This window comes from Boleophthalmus pectinirostris, unplaced genomic scaffold, assembly GCF_026225935.1.
Source record: "Boleophthalmus pectinirostris isolate CB_2022bp ecotype Guang Dong unplaced genomic scaffold, ASM2622593v1 HiC_scaffold_4, whole genome shotgun sequence".
In the NCBI taxonomy this organism is placed as follows: Eukaryota; Metazoa; Chordata; class Actinopteri; order Gobiiformes; family Gobiidae; genus Boleophthalmus; species Boleophthalmus pectinirostris.
The window spans coordinates 11,064,456-11,085,340 of NW_026571353.1; the positions used below are offsets into that span (position 1 = coordinate 11,064,456).

At 41.0% G+C, this 20,885-nt stretch overlaps 1 protein-coding gene and 1 pseudogene across 1 annotated transcript in view; one reads left to right on the forward strand and one right to left on the reverse strand.

The window, feature by feature from the left end:
- si:ch211-12e13.12 (paralemmin-2) overlaps positions 1 to 20,885 on the forward strand; it is a 47,652-nt gene that overhangs the window by 12,792 nt on the left and 13,975 nt on the right. The gene's annotated exons all lie outside the window — the stretch shown is intronic.
- LOC129411394 (5S ribosomal RNA) lies at positions 5,256 to 5,372 on the reverse strand (annotated as a pseudogene).

The window sequence follows — 20,885 nt, forward strand, 5'->3', positions numbered from 1 at the left end:
TTCGTTTTTCTTCATACAAATTTGCTAAAATCACCGCGATATCAGCAGCGGTGAAACGCTGGAGGTGCGCCCGCGTAGACCGTGATCCTGAGCGAAAGGACCGACGCAGAAGTCCGCGCTCCACCGAGATAAACGCAGCTGACGCCCGATCGCACTCGGGGTTCTCTCAGGGGCGGTCCTAGATTCCAAGTTCTCGTCCAAGATTAGTCCTGGTTTGGTCCTGGTTTAGTCTTGGTTTAGTCCTGGTTTAATCCTGATTCAGTTCTGGTTTAGACCTGGTTTAGTCCTGGTTCAGTTCTGGTTTAGTCCTGGTTCAGTCCTGGTTCAATCCTGGTTCAGTCCTGGTTCAGTTCTGGTTTAGTCCTGGTTTAGTCCTGGTTTAGACCTGGTTTAGACCTGGTTTAGTCCTGGTTCAGTTCTGGTATAGACCTGGTTTAGTCCTGGTTTAGACCTGGTTCAGTTCTGGTTTAGTCCTGTTTAGACCTGGTTTAGACCTGGTTTAGTCCTGGTGTAGACCTGGTTTAGTCCTGGTTCAGTCCATATACGGTGCAAAAGTTCAGCATCTTAACAGTTCTTTTGGTGAGAGTAAATTAAAAGTGCTGCAATAGTCATATAATGTTTTACATTTTAAATACAGTAATATTGTAATGTAACAAATGACTTTGAAATGACAGTAACAAGTCATAAATAACACATTACAGTTTTAAAGTCACTTGTCCAACAGTCCATCCATCCATCCATTTTCGTCCGCTTATCCGGGGCCGGGTCGCGGGGGCAGCAGCCTAAGCAGGGACTCCCAGACTTCCTTCACCCCAGACACGTCCTCCAGCTCCTCCGGGGGGACCCCGAGGCGTTCCCAGGCAGCCGAGAGACATAGTCCCTCCAGCGTGTTCTGGGTCTTCCCCGTGGCCTCCTCCCGGTGGGACATGCCCGGAACACCTCCCGAGGGAGGCGCCCAGGAGGCATCCGGAACAGATGCCCGAGCCACCTCAACTGGCTCCTCTCGATGTGGAGGAGCAGCGGCTCTACTCCGAGCTCCTCCCGTGTGACTGAGCTCCTCACCCTATCTCTAAGGGAGCGCCCAGCCACCCTACGGAGGAAACTCATTTCGAGCGCTTGTATCCGCGATCTCGTCCTTTCGGTCACTACCCAGAGCTCATGACCATAGGTGAGAGTAGGAACGAAGACTGACCGGTAAACGGAGAGCTTCGCCTTTCGGCTTAGCTCCCTCTTCACCACAACGGTCCGATACAGCGACCGCATCACTGCCGAAGCTGCACCGATCCGCCTGTCAATCTCCCGTTCCGTCCTTCCCTCACTCGTGAACAAGACCCCGAGATACTTGAACTCCTCCACTTGAGGCAAAGACTCCCCCACCCACCCGGAGAGGGCAAGCCACCTTTTTCCGGTCGAGAACCATGGCCTCAGACTTAGAAGAGCTGATCCTCATCCCAGCCGCTTCACACTCGGCTGCAAACCGCCCCAGTGCACATTGCAGGTCCTGGTTCGATGAAGCCAACAGGACAACATCATCCGCAAACAGCAGAGATGAGATCTTGTGGTCCCCAAACCGGACCCCCTCCGGCCCCTGACTGCGCCTAGAAATTCTGTCCATAAATACAATGAACAGAACCGGTGACAAAGGGCAGCCCTGGCGGAGTCCAACATGCACCGGGAACAGGTCTGACTTACTGCCGGCAATGCGAACACAGCTCCTGCTCCGGTCATACAGGGACTGGACAGCCCTTAGCAAAGGGCCCCGGACCCCATACTCCCAGAGCACCCCCCACAGGACACCACGAGAGACACGGTCGAATGCTTTCTCCAAGTCCACAAAGCACATGTGGACTGGTTGGGCAAACTCCCATGAACCCTCGAGCACCCGATGGAGAGTGTAGAGCTGGTCCAGTGTTCCACGGCCAGGAGGAAAACCACACTGCTCCTCCTGAATCCGAGGTTTGACTATCGGCCGGATTCTCCTCTCCAGTACCCTGGCATAGATCTTACCGGGAAGGCTGAGGAGTGTGATCCCCCTATAGTTGGAACACACCCTCCGGTCCCCCTTCTTATACAGAAGGACCACCACCCCGGTTTGCCAGTCCAGAGGTACTGTCCCCGACCGCCACGCGATGTTGAAGAGGCGTGTCAGCCAAGACAGCCCCACAACATCCAGAGACTTAAGGTACTCAGGACGGATCTCATCCAATCCCGGAGCCTTGCCACCAAGGAGCTTTCCAACCACCTCAGTGACTTCAGCCAGGGTGATGGATGAGTCCGCCTCCGAGTCCCCAGCCTCGGCCTCCTCGGAAGACGTGACGGTGGGATTGAGGAGATCCTCAAAGTATTCCTTCCACCGCCGGACAACGTCCCCAGTCGAGGTCAGCAGCTCTCCCCCCGCACTGTAAACAGTGTTGGCGAAGAACTTCTTCCCCCTCCTGAGACGCCGGACGGTTTGCCAGAATCTCTTTGAGGCCGTCCGATAGTCCTTCTCCATGGCCTCCCCGAACTCCTCCCAGCTCCGAGTTTTTGCCTCCGCAACCGCACGGGCTGCAGCACGCTTGGCCCGCCGGTACCCGTCAGCTGCTTCAGGAGTCCCCCGAGCCAGCAAGGCCCGATAGGACTCCTTCTTCAGCCTGACGGCATCCCTTACTTCCGGTGTCCACCACCGGGTTCTGGGGTTGCCGCCGCGACAGGCACCACAGACCTTACGCCCACAGCTCCGAGCAGCCGCATCGACAATAGAGGCCGAGAATGAAGCCCACTCGGACTCCATATCTCCAGCCTCCCCCGGAATCCGGGAGAAGTCCTCCCGGAGGTGCGAGTTGAAAGTCCCTCTGACAGAGGGCTCCGCCAGACGTTCCCAACAGACCCTCACTACTTGTCCAACAGTGTATCTTGTAAAGTTGTTGTAAACTAGAAGTCAGTTTGAAAAATAAATGCAGCCTTTCATTTACAGATCTCATCTAAATATAAAATGAACTGAACTTTGAGCTAGTTCAAATTAAAATTGTGAACTATGAACGTGAACTATTCACTTTGAACAAGTGTGAACTGAACTTTGAACTAGTTCATGAAAAGTGTGAACTTGCACAACACTGCGAACTCTATAAACGCAAAAGGGAGTCAGATCTGGTTGATTGCAAACCTCTGTTCAAACTGTTTCCCTTCCCAACAGAACTGAAAAATAGTGAAAGGTGAAGGCAATGGGCAGTATTCATACACAGGAAACACGAAAAAGGTAACCTTTGGCTGCCTAAGAAATCATCCCATCATCACATTACATTTTGTATGTGGAGTGTTTCTTGTTCTTGTGGTTTTACAGCAACATCACGTCTTGGTCTCTTTGCAGTGGAAGGTGTTTCTTGGTGAACAGCTGGTGTCTTTCACTTTTTGACCTTTAAAAGTCGTAACCAAGGTTGAGCAAGGGATCGGAATTTTGCTTTGTTGGCACTCCACTTACAAAATGTTCACTGCATTTTTGAATGATTTCTATGGCAGATAAAGGTTACCTTTTGGGTCCTTCTTGTGTATCAATACTGCCTATCGCCTTAACCTTCGCTATTTTTCAATTCCGTTGGGAAGGGAAACTGTCTGAATGGAGGTTTGCAGTCACATAGATCTGATTCCCTTTTGCATATATGGAGTTTGCACACCGAAGCTTGTTTCTCGAGCCGTTTTTCACCGTTAGGACATCCCAAAACCACACAATTACGATGGCCGAATCCCATAACTAAAATATGACAATATCTGAACCAGAAACAAAAGCGATATGGTTCAAAAGACTTGAAAAGATCAGCTTTGTCAATAGACACATCCCACTGAGAAAACAAACATGGCCGTTTGATACTCACTTTTTTGGAAAATCCTTCCCAGTATGCATTGCACGATGACCGGAAGTCCAAAATTCGTGATGCATGCATTAATTATATGTGTAAATACCATAATTCACACCTCTCTTCACAGCTTGTTTACATATCAATGCTGGCCCACTTTACAATAGGCCAACAGAAGAAAAAACAGGCTGTTTATGTGTGGGAGCTACAGCAGCTAATCACTAACCAATAACCAAAACTAGCTTCAAAGTCAACACATTTCCAACATTCACCGCTCACACAGGCTCCTGTCACATCACAGTTCTGCACTAATAAATGTCCTTTTAATCCAGACTCAAACCGATTGTCAGTAAAAAGAATATAATCTCAGTGTTGCACATGGATCTATGGCTGCAGGTGTAAACAAAGGCATGTAAGTGCCGTGACGTGAGTGAAGTGTGTTCAGGGAAGGTATGGACACAGACACAGACAAATGACTCCGCAGATAAATTCTGATGCAGAGCCACATATTAGGACTGTAAATTGGATTAAATGAACATAATGCAGAGAGTCTAAGCTTTATAACGAGGTATAACATGCCCACCTGAAATATTGGCAAGATAGTCGATATGTTTCCAAGTGCCCATATTGGCATTGATAATATCGGCCAACCAATATATATCGGTCAGGCCCTAGTATCCACATTGTGAGTATCTATATCTAGCACTTTTGGTTGGGAAGGGGTCAGCGCTGGGTGGGAGACTGACAACACTGTGGACCAAATTACTGCTAATATGTTAGGATCAAGGTGTGCACAGTAAAAATGATATACACCTGTTTGTTTATTTTTCCACACTGACACATTGAGGTAATCTATAACTAAACATGTCTGTGTATAATTGCACACTAGGCAAACATCAGTTATATCTCTGTGTTAAAAGGAGTCACCTTTCAGTTCCTGTTGTTCATGTTGTTCATGTTATTCTTGTCGTTGTGATGCAAGTGAATGTCAGCGTGAATGTTTGTGAATGTTTGTTAATGTAGTGTTTCTTGAGTGTTACCCTTTTATGTTGTATTAGTGTAATTTGTCAATTTTTCTTGAAAAAAGAAAGAAAATAAATAAAAATAAAGTGACAATATGTAACAAAAATAGACTAAAATAAAATCATGTTTATTGATTGAATTTATATAGCACCTTTCAAGATACCCAAAGCACTTTACAGTTCATTATTCAGTCACTCCACACTCAGTGGTGGTAAGCTACTACTGTAGCCACAGCTGCCCTGGGGCACACTGACGGAAACGAGGTTGCTAATCTGCGCCATCGGCCCCTCCGACCACCACCATCACTGACACATACCACTTTCATAATAGGCAATGTGGGTGAAGTGTCTTGCCTATGGACACAACAACAGTTTTGTTTTGTTTTTTGCCACTGGCACCCCACTGTGGCACCTGGAATTCCCAGCGGTCTCCCAACCATGTACTACCCAGGCCCAGCCTGCTTAGCTTCTGAGATCTGACAGGGTCAGGCTTTGACAAGCTGGTATGGCCACTATGTTTATCCATTATGTATGTCTTTATTGCACTGGAAAACATAGAAAAACATGAATCCACTGTGAGTGAGTAATTACACTTAGACTCTTCTTTGACGTGGAAGACAGTTTCCTCCTGCTTGTTTCCATGGAAATGTTATAGCTATAATATTCCAGCATGACATAAAACTGATCTATGTTCATGAAGAATATTCTGAGGCATGGTTTTAACTTTCTTTTTCCATGGAATTATGACTTTCCACCTCCAGAAAGTTACGTACTATCACTTTAAGGTGTTTTCAGTGACATCCACCTGCAGTTCCATGTCTGCTGCTTGATCTGTCAGTATTTATTGATTTTAGCGAGATTCAGCATCATAGAGAAGAGACGGCTTTGCTTACTGTCCCCAGGTTCCATCACTAGCTGGGTGCTGTTGTGCACAGTGCCTGTTAATGACTGTTCCAGCTGTAAATGCATGTTACAGGATCTGCTGCTTCTTTATGTCTACAGTATTCCAGCCACTTTCACACTGAAACCAATCTCCTCTGGGAAGGCTACCATTTTCAATCAACACATTACAGGATGCACAGGAAGGGCATGCAACATAAAACTCAACTATTCACATGCAATTGTATTTACTGTTGTATCAATGTTAAAAACCAAATATTAATCTCTATGATTTGTATTGTTTCTTAAACTGTGGTGTGCGTGCCACTGTTTGAGCTCTAATTGAGACGTGGTTAAACCTGTAGGTTTTTTTTGTTACTGACCAAAATTCAGTTGGGTGTATTTGGTGATGTGTGAAAACTTTCAGACATTTGAAAGCTGGATCTCTAGACAGAATAACGATACAGTCTTGCTAACTTTAATATGAGCTCATTTAAATCATTGAAAACATCTTGGAAGAAGGGCAGGGTGCATTGAGCAGATCTTATTTTAGTCTCACCGGCTGCCGCTGTTTCCTGTTTGGGACTCAAAATTAAGCCGAAAATGTACCTTGTTATTTCAGCCAGCTCAGCGCAGCGGAGCAGAACATGTTGGAGAGAGACAGGAGGGATAAGAGCAAGAACCAGACAATAGAAGGCAATATGTGAAAATGAATTCATAATAGTTTGGCGGTGGTTGTTATTTGGTAGAGCATTTGCCCACTGAACAAGAATGATCAGATCTACTGCAGTTCAAACTCAGCTGACTGATGCAAACTGTTACGTCCTTTGGCAAGACACTTAATCATCTCACCTCCAATGTCTGTGTCCAGTGGTGTATGAATGGGTGAGTGGTTCCATGGTGCTTTAAGTGTGAGACTTTTTTTTTTTTTTTTTTTAACATACTCATTACCTCATATTCACACTCCACTCTCCCACCAGTTCACAGCTCTTTCTTTCACTGAACACTTTTGAATGATGCTGATCACAGAAGAATGGGAACATCCGCAGCAGAGTAGATATACTGACCTACTTCACTTCTCCTGTGTTAACCCCCTTCCAACCTTTCGGAGTGACCTATTAAAGAGACATATTATGCTTTTCCTGCTATTGTTATAATCTATGCCTATCATTATATTTGAGACAATTTAATTGGCATTGATAAAACAAAGAATTTGGTTGAAATCTGTGGCTCAGATATCTTCCTCCTTAAAGTATATCATTGTAAACGTCACGCAACTCTATAAGACCATGTTGTTGGGTAGACGCAGATCGCACTAGCGAGCAGATTTATTTATTTTTTTTATTGTTCCAAAAGGCAATACGATGCTAGCCTGATTCAGCAGCCGGTTTCACTTCATGGAAACCGTCTGACCTCGCAGCCTTAGGATTCATTCGCTTGACGGTAGGCGAGTACTTTTTTATTTAAGCAATAGCTGTGATTTGGTCTTGACATACTAACTGCTAACGGGGCTAACTTTTCCCAAATCCCGAAGGAAAAAGGGCAATAATGTGAATTTGAGAAAATTCACCAAACATTCTCTTTGTTCCGGCTTTAAATCCTAGATCTCGGGAATCGTTGCCAACAACGTGTATGGCTTCGTCTACATCCATGTAGACCACTTTGTTTACTGTTGGGCTGTACCACAAAAGGGACCTAGTCATGAATCCATGTATCATTCGTTCATTTATTTATCAATATAAAACCAAAAATAAGAAAACGAAAAGAAAAAAAAAACAACAACAACTGTATTCTTCATTATTTGTCTCCAAAACCAAAATGAAAAAAACAGATAATGATTCTTTTTTTCAGTTTTCAATTTTGTGTTTAAATGAAAAATGGAAAAAACGGATGAAGGACGTTTCCCGATTTCATGACTTAAACTGCGATGCCGGACTGAACCAGGACTTAACCAGGTCTGGGACCAGACCATGACTGAGACTGGGATTGAAACTGGGACTGAGACCGGGACTGAGACCGGGACTGAAACTCGGACCAGACTGGGACTGAGACCAGGAGGGAGACTGGGACCAGACCTGGACTGAAAACGGTTTAGTCCTGGTTTAGTCCTGTTTTAGTCCTGATTCAGTCCGGCATCTCAGTTTAAGTCACGTAAATGGGAAACAGGAAACAGGAATCCGTTTTCACCATTATTCCTTTAAACACAAAATCAAAACAAATCATTATCCATTTTTTAAATTTGGTTTTGGAGACAAATAATGAAGAAAATAATTGTTTTTTCATTTTCTTATTTTTGGTTTTATATTGAAAATGAATGAATGATACATGGATTGTCATGACTTCACTAGGTGGTGCCAGCCTGGCTAATACGGTGCTGCCGAATCCAACATATCACAGTTTAGGAAAATAAAACTGGAAAACAAAGCAAGTAAAGAGAAGCTTTTGTGTATCAGAAATTGTGTTTTTTGGAGCAATGACACAAGAGAATAAAGGAAAGGCAAAAAAAACCAACAAAGTCGATTGTGCTTATAGGCTTTTTTCAGGATAGTGCACACATTATTTGCTTATGCTCAGACAGAATGGTACCAGTCTTTAGCATGCAGGGCCTTCAATGCATTTTTGGTTTGATTATTTTCAAAAATCAAATCACGACTGGTGCAAAATAGACAGACCACACCTATCCACATCCTCATTCTAGCAGTAGGCACAAATCAATCAATCAGTCAAATTTTATTTATAGAGTGCTTTTCATACAAAAATGCAACACAACGCACTTATGGCAATCTGATTCATCACTCCTTTTGAATTGACTAATCAGTGATCAATTAGAGTAACATAAGAGCAATTTTTAATTTATCGGCCAATTATAATGTCAATTGTCTAATAAGTAACAATGAAGGATTTTGCAGTGCAGCAGTCAAAATGTTATGAACATTCCTCTTGTGTAAAGTAGACTAAACCCTATGGGCTACAGAAATTAGACTTGGAAGGGCAGCAGAGACATGTTCTGCACCTTTCTGGTAGTGACTCATGTATCTGACTCATAGTTTTATATAGACCACTGTAATCACCTTACAATTTAGGTCACAGAGTTTTAATTGCCGTTTCTGTTCTTTACAGCTGTCCGCTATCCTTTGTGACTATTCAAACAAGCGGTCACAAAAACATTTACATTACAATGAAAAAAAGTCCCATATAAAAAGGTCCCATATAAAACTTTTGTGTTCCACCATCAGTACACGTGTTACATCCCCTTTGCTAGGGGAGAAAGGGAAGTAACAAAAAAAACAGGATGTTAAAGGTTTAACTAAAAATTTTGCATTTATTATTTACAGTGTAAGGGAAGACAAACAAAAAACAGGCAATTAAGGTGAAAAATAAATAGGAGTTAAACAAAATAATCTAATAAACTAAAGAGCCCTAACTAAATACAAAGTACTGAATCTAACTCAAGGTTTACTGCGAACAAAAACAAAGGTGTCTCAACGAACTAAACGAGGCAATAGCCGGCAATATAACAAACTGAGACAACCCAAACATCAAACAAAAGTGGCGAGCTGGCCGCAGTGATCCAGCCGCCCCGAGCAGGCGGAAGATGGTCCCTTTTCAATTCCCCGCTATCACAGGTGTCATCCGCGGATTGGTGGAAGCGCAGGGATGAACAGCCAATCGCTGACGCGCTGCGACGCCAGCCTCCGTCCCACGTCGGGTACTCCCGCGCATCCGGGTCCAGGGCTCGCGGACCGGGAGCATCATGCGCAGACAAAACAATTATAGAAGAACGGGAGTACTTTAAACAAATATCACAGGGCCAAGGCCCGTAACAACACGGTTAAGTTGCGATTATGTGAGAGTACGCTCCATGCATGCAACCAGCTTCAGAAAAGACCTCCGTATGCTCCACACATGCTAGTGACAGCTGTTTTTAGCCTCATTTACACTAGATCATACTGTCGTCTTGGGATGTGCGATACCAGTTTTGCACTTTTGATTTCACTGCAACAGCACCAACACCAATTCCAATTAAGTTGGGAGTTGCGTATTTCAGAGTTGCAGTTATTACTTTTTAATCCGTAACTTATCCAGATTTTATAGATTGTATGTGAAAAGGCATATGTGTTATTGGGGACACTGTTTTGTTGCCATATGCATAGGTAAAGCAGGGGCAGTTATTATATTATTATTATTATTATTATAAAGATGAAGGTTTTTTTTTTTTTTTTTATTAAAAGTTTTGTTTTTGTTTTTGTTTTTAAGGAAAAACAAAATACTAGAAAACTGCAATACATGCACCCCGATTTTCTGACTTCCAGTCCTCGTGCAAATGCATATTGGGAAGGATCCTCCAAAAAACTGAGCATCAAACCGCCATGTTTGATTTCCCAGTGGGATGCATCTGTTGTCAAAGCCAATCTTTTCAAGTCTTTTGAACCATATGTTTTTTGTTTCTGGTTCTGATATTGTCAAATTTTAGTTATGGGATTCGGACATCGTAATTGTGTGATTGTTGGATGTCCTAATAGCAGAAAACGGGCTTTGGAAGACCTCTGTTCAAACTGTTTCCCTTTCCAACGGAATTGAAAAATAGTGAAAGGCGAAGGCAATGGGCAGTATTGATACACAGGAAGGACCAAAAAGAAAACCTTTGGCTGCCTAAGAAATCATCCTGTGTTTGCAGCGAATATTTTGTATTTGGAGCGCCATCAAAGCAAAATCCCAATCTCTCAACCTTGGGTACGAATTTTAAAAGTCAAAAAGTGAAAGGCACCAGCTGTTCACCAAGAAACACCTTCCACTGCAAAGCGACCAAGACATGATGTTGCTGTAAAGCCAGTCGAACAACAAAGTGCGAGCTCAGCCTGCTTGTCTTCTGTACCTCTCGCTTAACAAACAGGATTTTGCTTTGATGGCACTTCACATACAAAATTTTCGCTGCAAACTCGGGATAATTTCTTAGGCAGCCAAAGGTTACCTTTTTCGTCCTTAGTGTGTATCAATACTGCCCATTGCCTTCACCTTTCACAGTTTTTTCTGTTCTGCTGGGAAGGGAAACAGTTTGAACTGAGGTTTGCAATCACAGATCTGATTATCTTTTGCAGTTATGGAGTTCGCAAACTTCTGAAGCCCCTTTTCCGCTGTTAGGACATCCAACAACCACACAATTACGATGTCCGAATCCCATAAATAAAAATATGACAATATCAGAAACAGAAACAAAAGTGATATGGTTCAAAAGACTTGAAAAGGTCGGCTTTGACAAGAGACGCATCCCACTGGAAAATTAAACATGGCGGTTTGATGCTCACTTTTTCGGAGGATCCATCTAAGTATGCATTGTGCAATGACCAGAAGTCGAAATTTGGGATGCATGCATTGTTTGATATCTTAAAATTTTTTCATGTCATCAGAGAAGAGCAGTGGTGCCTTGCCTAAAGGTACAATCACAGTATGTGCAGGGTCGAGTGACTGTTTATATTACAGATCAAGTGTGGAGGGGAAAAATTATAATGACAATAATGCATGGAAAATATTGATGTATATGTTATAGGGCAAGACAATTTGCACATTGCTGCTTTAATGGCTTAAGAGTTGAGGATCCAGTTTGGTCTTGGTTTGAACCACTTTAGTCTGAACACAGATAGACGTTTATTAGAGCAAGTGAATATCATTACAGCACTACATCTTCCGGTTATAAGGACACTCATGGAGAAAAATAAGTGATGTACTCATTTGTGTATTCAGTAAATTCATTCAGTTGAGTTCAAACAACACTGAAACAATTCAAACTAAAAAAGTGAAGAGGAGGGCAGATTAGAATAGTATCGTCAAATGTGTCTTTTAACTGTCACAATTCATTTGTTTTCACTTATCTAAATCCAAAACCAAATGAAAGCAACATGCATAAGTTCAATAGGTTCTCTGTCAGCACAAATGAACTCTCAAGTCTTTTTTATTCACATGGTATTAAAAAGTGGAGGCATTATTCATACACACAAGTTCAGTGATTATTCTCATTTAAAGGGCCTGTACTAGATGTAAATGTATTTTCAAGTTAAATGATAACACGAGTGACAATTCATTTCAAAGACAACACGTTCCCACTTGCAGTTTGAATCTTTTTAAACAGATATTAGTTTTGGTCATTTCTTTTTGTGATTAGTTTGTTGTTAAAATGAGCTGTCACATTGGCTTCTCTAGAATAAATAAATAAATAGTAAATAAGTCAGTCTTTTGAACTGAAGTCTCTGAAGTGAATGGATCCAAAAGATTCCATGAATAACTAGAAAAGCACTCAGAGAGCGCAGACCTCCGCCAAGGACTACAGTCCCCCTCATATTAATTGTGTTTTCCATAAATATTTGTCTCGTATCTTTCAATTTGGAATATGAAAGAGGATCCCATTGTCCATCCCTGAGTCAAATTTCATGGGGTTTGGTCAATAATTAACCGAGATATTGAGAAACAAAATTTTTGGCCCCATTTACCACAATCTTAACAAAAATTTCAAAGTGATCCAGAATCCAGGATTTCTTCCGGATCACCCCCAAAATGAAATCAGTTCTTCTTTCTCACATTTCCAACAAATCCTGAAAATTTCATCAAAATCGGTCAATAACTTTTTGAGTTATGTTGCTAACAGACAAACAAACAAACAAACAAACAAACGCCGGCAAAAACATAACCTCCTTGGTGGAGGTAATTACAGTTATTAAGAATCATGGCAAACTATCCTCATACAAAATAATGATACAGGCATTCAACCTTTCTGTCTTTGTGGATACCACACCAGATCAAGTTACAGATCAGATCTATGGAGAGGCAATCCTGCTCACAGTTCCGAATGTTCTTTTATTAAGTAATTTTGAGCTATAAAACCACCTGTAATTGAATAAAGGTAAGGTAGCTCTGTTTAATGACATATACCTTGGCTGAAGTCGCTGAGGTGGTTGGTAAGCTCCTTGGTAGCAAAGCTCCAGGGGTGGATGAAATCCGTCCCGAGTATCTTAAGTTTCTGGATGTTGTGGGGCTGTCTTGGCTGACACGTCTCTGCAACATCTTGTGATGGTCAGGGACAATACCTCTGGACTGGCAAACCGGGGTGATGATTCCTCTATTTAAGAAGAGGGACCAGCGGGTGGAGAATCACACTCCTCAGCCTCCCCGGTAAGGTCTATTCCAGGGTACTGGAGAGGAGAATCCGGCCGATAGTCGAAATTCAGATTCAGGGGGAGTAGTGTGGTTTTTGTCCCAGCCTCGGAACACTGGACCAACTCTACACTCGAGGGTTCATGGGAGTATGCCCAACCAGCGCCCTGAACCCCACTGGTTCAGGGCCCTTTGCTAAGGGCTGTCCGGTCCCTGTATGACTGGAGCTGAAGCTGTGTTCACATTGCAGTAAGTGAGACCTGTTCCTGGTGCATGTTGGACTCTGCCAGGGCTGCCTCAAATATGAGATGATCCAACCACCACGTGTTCCACAAATGCACAAAACATCGCCTCTCAAAAACTCTTATAACATTCAGAGCAAAATATATAACTTCTTTCAGCAGAAATAACCTTCATGTAGATTTTTCTCTAGGTAAAACAGCATGTGTCTCTGATTGGTTAAACTTCCTGTCATCTGATTACAGGTTTCTTCAAAATGTGTGGTTCTGCCTGTTCAGGTAATTAAACTGCCACTACATGACATCACACAGGGCATTTTGAGGGCAGGGCAGGGCATTTGATTTCAAGATGTAGACAGACTAATAATAAAGGGTTACTCAAACATGTGTGAATGAAACACAACTCCAACTCCACGTATGTTTTTGAGAAGGTAACAACATTATAACATGACTTAAAACTCACAAGAGTTTTGTGGACCTTTAAATGATATACACTGAATATTGTTTCATGTAGTTTTGGCTTTTAAAGCTAAATTTAAAAATTGCAGTAAGACAAATCTGGACCTAACTACACACATAAAAAATGTTTTTAGAGTGTGGTCAGACTGGACAGATTTCTAATAAATGCATGTAAACTGCATGTGCCAATGTTTTTGAAACTAAAAAACAAGAAAGGGTCAGTCTGTGATGGACTCTGGAGCCCTGCAGATGTGATATGGACTGGTTTGTGAAGAGGAAGACAGTTTTGTTTTTTTTCCCTGTGGAGAGAAATTTGAAATAACAAAACAAGATCAATGATGTCCTAGCAAAATGAATGTCACTGCGAAAAAAAAAATCCAAACCCAAGCGAAAAACTGCTTGGAACAGCTGAAGTTATTGATGAGTATTTGAAGCCCATTGACCGAATACAAATGAATAGGAAGAGGGTCCCATTTTAACAGACCCCAGGTTGTTTACTGTCATCATGTTTTCTAATTGATTATTACACAACTACTCTAATCACATACCAATAGATTAGGATTAAGGTACATTTTATTGTCCCTGTGGAGAAATAAATCCCATGTATTTGATCCATCCTTCAATGCCACTAGGGCAGTATGTGAGGAGCAGAGGGTGTCACAGAGCTGCACCCAGAGACCCATCGCCTCACCAAAACTAGCGAGGGTCACTGTGCAGATAATATCCTTGGAAACTGAAAAACGAATGGACACACAATAAGTACTGTACTGATCTTTAACTAAAATGATCATTAATGTACAAAGTACACTGAAGTAAAAGGATTGCTTCTTGGTTAACTTTAAACAAGATGAATGAGATGAAAGTGAGAAAGTAAAACTGGCCATTTGACAGGATTGTAGAATAAATTTAGAACAGCTTTTTTAATGGAAATGTGCATGCCTGTGCAGCAATCCCACATCTGAAGAGATTGTGTGCAGGAGGAGAAGGTAAACAAGTTCAAATGCTGCAGGATCCAAAAGTGACGCTGGCAGCAGCGGAGTCAACACAAGCCTCTTTGTACTGGACTGAACCAGGATCTTCTGAGGACCAGACACAGTTGGACAGATGGACCCAGGGCTAAAGCGAGGCTTGGACCAGATCTGAGCTGGAGACAGGCACGAGGGGGGGTGCTAAGTGCAGCGGGATTTACTTCAACTGTTACATTATCAACAACCTGCAACGCTGGGGCCATTGCCAAGTAGCCATAACATGTAGAATGCATAGTTTATGTCTATTTATTTATTGCTCATGCTGTTATTTTGTTGGCATCAATTTAAAGAGAACAACAATGAAAATCTGACAATTGACATAAATACATATTCCAACCATTATTTGCCTTGTCTTTGCTACATGAACAAAAGGAACAGGAAGATAAATCTTATTAATCTTATAAATCTTATAATCTTATTAAACTAACTAACTAACTAAATTTTCTTTAATAATCAATCCCCACCCCAAACTCTCTCCTGTACTTTCATTAAATTCAAACATTTTCCTTAGTCACGTAGTCCAGTTTCTTAAATTTATAAACGCTATTGCAACACACATTTGACACATTTCTGTTTTAATGTTGTCCTTGAGAATACTGATTTGATACTGATTTGATACTGATAGATTTTGTAGAGCTCCAGGTAAATGTCTTTGTTTGGTTCTAAACATAACTAATAAAAACTTAAGATCAACTAAGTCTTTAGTTCATTAGATGTACTAAACAGATGAGTGGTGTGCTCTCTGAAACCCTTTTTGTTGATGATTTGGATTGCTCTTTTTTTGCAGCAAGAACAAAGGTTTTTTATGATACTTGAATAAGTATTGCCCCAATCTTCTGAGCAGTAGTCTACATGAGATTCAGAATTCATTTTTTTTCCCATCTATAGCAGAGGGGGGCTGGCAATAAAGGAGATCCCCACTTTTAGTTATTTGTTTAAATATAACACAGGTAAGTCTGGCTAAAACATAGGACAAAGGCAGTGAATAGTGGGAAAAAATACAATTCTTTATTTTAATTAACAATAAAATTAAAAAGAGTTCAGTTTACACATTTTAAAAAGTACACATTAAAAAGGTGCGGTGGTATATTGTTTTTTTAGATGTAAATTGCTAGGTGCGTGGACTTAATGCTGAGAATTTAGATGTTTTAAAGTGCAAGGTGCTGCTAGACTACACTATACTTATTGCACAAACCACCCTAGCCGATAAATACACACACTATAGCAACTACACTAACTACAGAAGGAACTATGGAATCAAACTTTACGAGAGAATTGGCTGATTTGAGAGAATTTAAGAGAATTTGAGAGCAAAAACAGCAGCAGCGTAATCTGCCATACAGAAATACACCGATTACCACACACGCCATCAAACACCACTAACCCAAATATACACCACCCAGAGCCTCTACCTGGATTCTAGAATGGGTGTCCTCTACATGGGGCCTGGAGCGCGTTAGGAGCAGCCGCCATCACCACCTGCTCCAGACAACACCTTTCAATGTAGTCACCAGAAACAACGCATTTAAACAAGCTCTAAGAGAAACACTGTAAGAATGTGCGCAGCCTTTTCTAATCGCTAATCAGTGACACAGCAACGCGCAGGTGGATGCATTCGCAGACGCACTACGGTAGGAAAATAGTCTAACCACCCGGTTACACATCTAAAATTATTCCCAAGAATTGTATCTCACAATTGTCTAGCCATTGTCACATTTTCATTCTGTTTTTGGCTACCAAAAATTATATAGGTTGTTTATTTACAATTTAAAAATAACTTATTTTAGCTAAACTAAACTCTCATTTTTGCCATTTCTTCTTTTATGCTCTCTGTTACTTCTATTAAGTTACTCCCAGAGTGAAATATATTTGTATCATCTGCAAACAACAAGAATTGCAGCTTTTTCAAGGACTCACACAAATCATTAATAAACAAAATAAAAAATAATGGCCCCAGAACAGATACTTGGGGAAGTCCACATTTCACCATTTTGTATTCTGAATTTTGCCTATTAAAGTGTACATACTGTTATCTGTTTATGATGAAGTCAATAAACATGATGACTGAATATTGTTTCTTGTCTGTTGCACTGATTATTTTCTGCATCAGATCTATTACAGTGAGGTTTGTAGATCTTTGAGGTCTGAAGCCATACTGGTTAGTGATGGTTAGTGCAGAAAATGTCTCCATTTATGTTTTCTATAATGACTCTACTTCACCTGTGACCTTGTCTCATTAGCCACCACTATCTTCATCTTTCTGTTATTTTCTTAATGCCATTCCACTGTATTGTGGCATGTTGAAGCTGATATTGTGTAGATAAACAGATGACCGTGGACCTCGATTGTAAACAACTAATTATTTTCAAATCAATATTGCAATTATTCTTTGTTCATGGTCCATGCATTTCACTCATATGCCTCGATAAGTTTACCATTTTATCATATCATGTAACAACTAACAAGCATATCATACGCATTCACACGACACAAATTATATGAATCAGTTAGAGGACTCTTACCTGTCTTTGCTTCATACAGGTGCAATGGGAAGTGACTAAAGGCCTGATTTATCTAATACCAGAGGTGGGTCGTTCTCAGTTACATTTACTTGAGTGACCTTTACATTTACAAGCCAGTATGTGGCCATACCAACTTGTCAAAGCCTGAGCCCGTCACATCTCAGAAGCTAAGCAGGGCTTTTATGCAGACAGTTACTCTTCAAGTTACTCTTACTTGAATAGGTTTCCCAAATTCTTTTTTATTTTACCTTGAGTCATTTCTTGAACCACTACTTTGTAATGCTACTTGAGTAATAATATTATGAAGTAATGTTACTCTTACTTGAAGAACATTTTTGGCCACTCTGTCCACCTGTGCTGTATACATATATTATGTATTATGTACAATATGGATTATATATGTGTATGAAAAATACTGTGGGGTAAATGGATTGGTACGGTTACTTTCTTAAAATTCATTACATCTTCCTGTAAAACACAAAAAACACTTCTTATTTTTATTCTCTTCCATTCTTAGAAAGGCAATGAAATAAAATGAATACAATTATTATTATTATTTTTTTTTTACACTAACACTAAGAAATGCACTACTATTAGCCTTAATACCACTGAAAAATCTAGAAAATGTGTGCTTGCATCTCCATAGACCTAACCATAGGTGGAGTTTACGGGTCAGGGGTGGCACTGCTCCCCCTAGTGGTTGAAATATGTCAGGACAGTGAGTCTATAATATGGCCAATAAAATATTGAATAAAAAAAATAAGTATTAATATTTTAAATATGTCACTAAAACAAAAAGATTGTATGAAATAAATATGAATCCTAGTCTGAGCCAGGACCGAGCCAGGAGTAAACCAGGACTAAAACAGGACTAAACCAGGACTGAATCAGGACTAAAACTGCACTGAACCAGGTCTAAACCAGGACTAAAAAAGGACTAAACCAGGACTGAACCAGGACTGAATCAGGTCTGAACCAGGACTAAACCAGGACTGAACCAGGACTAAACCAAGACTAAACCTTCTGCCTGTTTCCAGGGAAATCTTGTTTCTATGGCTATATAATATAACAATGTGGCATAAAACTGATCTAGCTGCATGGAAAATGTTACAAAGTATGGATTTAACTTTTTTTTCCCATGAACTCATGTAGTTGACTTTCCACACACCCTGAAAATTTTACACCACCAGTGTAGTAGGAATGATTCAAGGCTACTATTGGCTTGTCTCACACAGATATACCCTTCAAAACACTACAAAATCTATAGTTTCACTGAATGTCATCACACTCGTCCATACATGCACTGTCCTGTCATGTTTCTTGTTATTTCTGGCCCTTCTTCTACTGCTGTACTTACTTTTGATGGCGACGTGTTCGATCAGAAACGTTTTGAGATTGGTTGAGATGTTTGCGCATCAGAGCAGGTAAGATGAGAGCACGGAGCGAGAGGAGGTGGTGAGGCGTCATTTGGAGTAATTGGTTAGACTCTCTCCCGGCTGAGTCTAATGATGGGTCTGTGATGAAAGACCCCCAACCAGCTAGCGCTAATCAGACCTTTCCATGTGTTGCAAGTATTCATCATCGGTTACGGCCTTGATTTTCAGTGTGTCTTGAAAATTGGAGTGGCTGTTGAGAAATCTGCCTAAACTGCTGGACTAGGATAACAAAAAAACAAACCAAAAAAAGACTAGAGACACTTATTTTAGTTTTGTCATTTGATAAGCTGGGAGACATGATTTTCAAAAGAAGCGTAAATCGTCCTCTCAAAAAACAAATGGCACGTTGTTAAAGTTGCATTGTGTAACTTTTCTGTTCTTATTAGAGATGTTATTGCTTTGTCTGGAATGTTTCCATCTTCATAGGCCAGGAGCCAGATCCACTCCTCAGGATGTTTTATGCTACCTTTTTTTCACTATTATTTGCTGTTATCTTATATCTTGGGCCATCACAAGTTGATAGGGACCAACCCCAACTCGGCCCCGTTTGGTCTCAGGGCCCAAAAAATACCCTTTTTAGGAAAAGCCATTTGCGAAATTATGTAACTGTAAATATGAAGGTACTGCAACTGCGTAAATGGTAAAATAACCCTAAAATTTTGCATGGTGTATCCTGACACATGGGGAAAATTAGCAGAAAAATATTCTGGGGCTTGCTGCCTTTCTACTGTCAAATATCACCCTCAACATACCCAAAAGACAAAAAAAAAAAGTCTGTCCGCCTGACAAATTATCATCAAAAGTAATTTTATTGCATATTCCACTGCTTCAAATGGACATGAAAAACTCCCCAAGTTGATAAGCTTCAATTCAAGCCCAAGATGACCTTTGTATCTAGAGAATAACAACTGCTATGACCAAAGATCTTCACTGTATCTCAAATCGGCAGAAAGCAGAAAATTCAGGCATTACCATTTCATATGGGATTAAGCATGTTTTTTTTCATAGAAACTATATTTGAAAAGAGCTGAGTTATATACTGCTGTACTATATGAAGTGAATTACATTAAAAGTGAATAATATTAAAACTCCAGGTGGACAAGGGTCAGGGTGCAAGATAAAACTATGGTAACCAGGTTATACACACAAATACACACAATCCACACACTAACCAACACACAACCAACCAACATCCTAACCCTTCATGCAACATCTCATCAGAAGTTAAAGAGATTGAGTCTATTGGGAGATTGGTGTCGTTTTCTAGGCGTTCAAGAAATGGAGACCAAATCAGACCAACTTACAGGTCAGATCTGTGGAGATGCACCCCCACTCTCAGGCTACGTTTATATGATAACAGTCTGAGCAGAAGACACAAACGTGGCGTGGCGTTTTCACTTTTTATTCCATGTTTAGACAAGCGTTTTCTGGAGGAAATCTGCCTGTATACAGTGATGCAAAAGTGTGTGGAATTCGATTGGGTATGCATGTCAGGCAGCAAGGTGGTGATGCATGTGGCGTAAACGTGTACACGACGTGAGCAGATCTAACCAGAGTTTTGCGTCTTGAGCAGTGTAAATGGAAACGCTATAGCGGAGCGTATTCAACTTTTCCTTTCTGGAGGGTGGTTTCAGATTTTTGCATTTTTAAGCCCCAAAAACACCATCACCCTCTAAACGAAAGGCACTTCTGATAAAATATTTTGTCGTTTTTACCTGCAAGTGTTCTCATATAAACAGGCCCCTAGTCAGAATGCTTGTTTTTCTAGGTTTTTCAAGCTATAAAACCAATTGAATAAATGTAAGGTAGGGCTGTTTAATGTCATACTGTGGAACATTCCAGGCAGACCAATGGCATATCCATAGAAAAAAGCAGGCGAGTGTCCCCCAATCAAAAAATTTAGTGCACCTTTAATATAGAACACCTATAATTTAGAACAGCTTTTTCAGACGGCCAAGTGAAACTGGGGCAGACCGCCAAAGAAGTCCACCGTTTACAGGTTTGCAAAAGATAAAATACTGTTATTAGGTGCAGATGTTATTTTAGCGCTGCTATTTTATTGCACAACACTTTTTGTACTTTTATTACTAATGGTTCATGGTTCGCGGTATGTTACAGTATTTATTCATTCAGTCAGAGGAGAGAGAGGAGCAGAGGGGTTTAAGAGGAAGTTTAGTTGTACAGCAGATGTTTGTTTCATACATTTCAGAGAAGAAAATAACACATATAGTTCTTTATGAGAAACACTGATATTTGGTTGACTCTTAAATAATCTATTTTTGTGAAAAAAAAAAAAAAAGTCCCTAAAATTATTATGGAGT